At 56.5% G+C, this 3,437-nt stretch overlaps 1 long non-coding RNA gene across 1 annotated transcript; it reads left to right on the top strand.

Moving 5' to 3' along the window:
• LOC140700499 (uncharacterized) lies at positions 1–2,224 on the top strand. Its single transcript, XR_012078902.1, has 3 exons — positions 1–70; positions 391–454; positions 1,771–2,224. It is a non-coding gene; the product is annotated as an uncharacterized lncRNA (long non-coding RNA).
• Positions 2,225–3,437: the final 1,213 nt, after the last annotated feature.

Genomic DNA, 3,437 nt, shown 5'->3' with positions numbered 1-3,437 from the left:
CTTACCACAGTCCTAGGAGGCGGATTCCATTATCCCCACTCTGAGGATGCGAAAAGCTATCTGAAGCAAGGTAAGGCAGCTCACCTGAGATCACAGGGCTCCTTCCCACGCCCGCTCAGCCCAAACACCCAGACCTCGGGACGAGAGTGTGCCCTTCCCTGTCCAGAGGTCCGCGCTGGGAGATGGACAGGAGGGGAACTGGCATCAATCCATTGTTTCTGCTCTACCCTCAACTCCCAACAGCCTGGCTTCTGGTCAGGGTGCGAGGTCGGGGAGAGAAGCTTGGGCAGGGCTGGCTGAGCTCCTGTGGCCATGTGGAGCATGGACCCTGGGCTGGGAGGCCAGGCAGGCAGCTGGAACGGGACAGCCCCATTTCCTGCTCCTTCACAGGAATTGTCCATAATAGACCTCCCGGCAGCACAGAACAGACCAGAAGCCCCTCAGACGACGACATGTGAGGATTGGAGGTGGGCGGAGGGAGGGAAGGAAGGAGGTGAGCCTGGGAGATGGAGAGGTGTGTCTCCCTCCCTCCAGAGGCGGAGACCGTGGTTCAGAAACATTAAGTGATGCATCCAAGGCTCACAGTGGCCAAGGACATGCAGATCTGAGACTCAGTCCCGGCCTGTGCATCACCTCCAGGGCTGCTCCAGCCGCAAAGGGGCGGCTTCTGTTTCTGAGCCCCTCCCTGCTTCTCCCCACACCGGCGGGGGCAGCCCCAGGCCGCAGACCCTCAGACCCACCAGGCCTTGTCCAACCCAGGAGCTTGGCCCCTGCTCTCCTTCCCACCCAGAACATTCTTCCCCGAGATGGCCACTCACACACCATGCAGGACTTTGATGGCATGTCCCCTCTCCTGAGAGCCTTCCCTGGCCATCTTATCTGAAATTCACACCCCTTTGCTTCAAACAATCAGCTTTGAACCTACAATGAAAATGAATATGAAAAGGAAAACACACACACACACACACACACACACACACAAAACTGAATCACTTTGCTAGACACCAGGAACTAGAATCCCAAGGGTCTCCCTCGGTGCCGGACCCAGAGCCGGCGCTCAGTAAATATCTGCTAAGTCAACGAAAGAATCAGATGCAGCAACGGAGGTAGGTATGTTCTAAAACACAGAAGTACCGTGGATCGGGCTTTAAGCCTGGGCCCATCTTAATCATAGGTGTAGGCCTGAGAGGGGGATGGGCTTATTTTTCATTTACTCATTCCACAAATGTTTAAGGACACCTCTTCTTGGCAAGGCCTCTGCTGGCACCAAATTCGCCGCGCCGCGTCTCCAGGGAGTGTGTTGGAGGCAGGCCCGGTGCTACGGGAAACCTCGAAAGGGAAACCTCGCCCAGTCTCGGGCACCGGGAGGGCTTCCTAAAGGAAATGATTTCCAAGTTTAATCTTAGATGAGTAGCATTTAGCCAGGGGAGGAGAAAGGGTGTTCCAGGCAGGAGACACCAGCGCAGCCAAAGGCCCGGAGGCAGGAAGGGCTCTGGGAGATCGGCCACACTCCAGCGGGACGGGGCAGAGAGCACCAGGGAGGCGCCTGTGGGCCAGGGCAGGGCTGCTCAGCGTGGACCGGAGGGTGGGCCCCTGGCGGGCGGGCAGCAGAGCCCGGCCCCGGGCTGAGGGCGATGGAGAGCCCGCCGCTGCCACTCCCGTCCCCTCTGCCTCTGGTCGGTTCCAACGACGCTGCTGCTCATTCCTGCTTCAGACTTCAAGTGCTTGCTCTTTCCTCTGCCTAGAATGCTTTTCCCTGTCTCCCCACAGGCTCTGCTCCTCCTTCAGGTCTAGGCCTGAGCCTGGGCGGCTCAGAGAGGCTGACCGTGACTGGCCACCTGAAACAGCCACCTGGGGGATTACCCATCTTAGCTTCCTCCCTGCTTCCTGCAGAACCCGACACAGTCCCTCCTGCTCCCCATTCTCCCGCCCACCACGCGTCTTGTGGATTTGCAGGATCTCCCACCAGAGGCAAGGGATCTTTTCCCAGCAACCGAAGGTGGACATGACCGTGAGACTCATTTTGGCCTATAAAACATGGGCACAAGTGCAGGTGTCCCAGTTCTGAGCCTTAAGAGGCATTACAGGTTTCTCTCCACCCCTTGCCCTTCTGCCATCCCCATGGGACAAAAGTGTGGCTAGCAGCCCGAGGATGAGAGACCTGGGGAGCAGCCCTGGAGCCAAACCCCCTGAGCCCAGCGAGATGCATTGATCCCCAGCACACCCACAGACCTGGGAGTGAGATTAAGTGATTGTTACTTTAAGCCAGTGATTCTGGGGATTGTTTGTTAAGTGGCATGATCGTGACAATAAATGACTGATATACAGCACTTAACATGCTCTCTCATTATTCTACCCGTTTTGTCACCATTGTCTTGTCTTATACCAGAGCACTGCTGTGTCTTCATGCCTCGCACAGGGTCTGATGCGATGGAGAACTTCAAGTATGCGTTGAGTGAGTGAATAAATGAATGTGAGATCCTGAAGGGTCTGGAGCAGAGGAGAGGCATGAGCAGACATGGGGGTTAGGACGATGTCTGGTTGCTATAAGAGGAGACAGATGTGGTGGGAGAGGACTTTGCAGAGGGGCCGGGGAGGAAGCTCTCGCCATGGCCCAGAAGGGGACAAAGGGACCAGGATTCGGGAAGGACCTAAGAAGGATAACCACAAAGCTAAGGCTGATTTAGCCCGTCCTGTAGGCCAGGCTTTCCCTACATCTCACTTCATTAACTCCTCACAACCACCATGCAAGGCGGGTACCTTGATAATCCCCATCTTCAAAAAGGGGAAACTGAGGCATGGAGAGGGTCAGAAACCTTTCCGGGCCAGGCAGTGAGTGAAGGGCTGTCCAGCCCCAGCATCCTGGCACCAATCCCACCACCACACCTGGTGCTCCAGTCTCACAGTTCAGAGCAAACATCTGCAGACCCGAGACACTGATGGCATTGAGAGGGACCGAGAAATTCACCCCCAGCACACAGGGGAGGAGGGGATGCTTTACCACCGAAAGGAAACTGGGGAGAGTGTGGTGGCTTTTTGTGGTTTGAGTCAACCTGCTGGGTCACACTCCTAGATCACTTACTGGGTGCAAATGCCAGGCTCCGGAGGCCGCCTGGGGTCAGCCTGGGGGGGCTGGGGGGTCCACAGACAACGCAGCTGCCCTTCCCTCCCAGTTCCATTTCCTTGCCACTGCACCCCTGAAGAAAGGCTACTGACCCACACGTAGAGCACCCACACCTTCCTCCCAGGATTGGAGAAAAGCAGAAAAAAACCCTTAGTGATGGAATCTCAGGCACCGGTGAGAGAAGAGGGGAGCAAACCCAGGAGGAGAAAGGGGTCTTTGTGCAGGCCCCCCAAATCTCATCTGGGTTGGGAACCCCCAAACCAGCGGGGAGGAAGCGTGAATAGTAACATTCCCATCTGTTCTGCTCTTTGCA

The sequence above is a fragment of the Vicugna pacos genome, chromosome 12, assembly GCF_048564905.1.
Source record: "Vicugna pacos chromosome 12, VicPac4, whole genome shotgun sequence".
NCBI classification, from domain to species: Eukaryota; Metazoa; Chordata; class Mammalia; order Artiodactyla; family Camelidae; genus Vicugna; species Vicugna pacos.
Note: the sequence above shows the minus strand (reverse complement) of the source record. Positions and strands in the feature narration are given on the sequence as shown.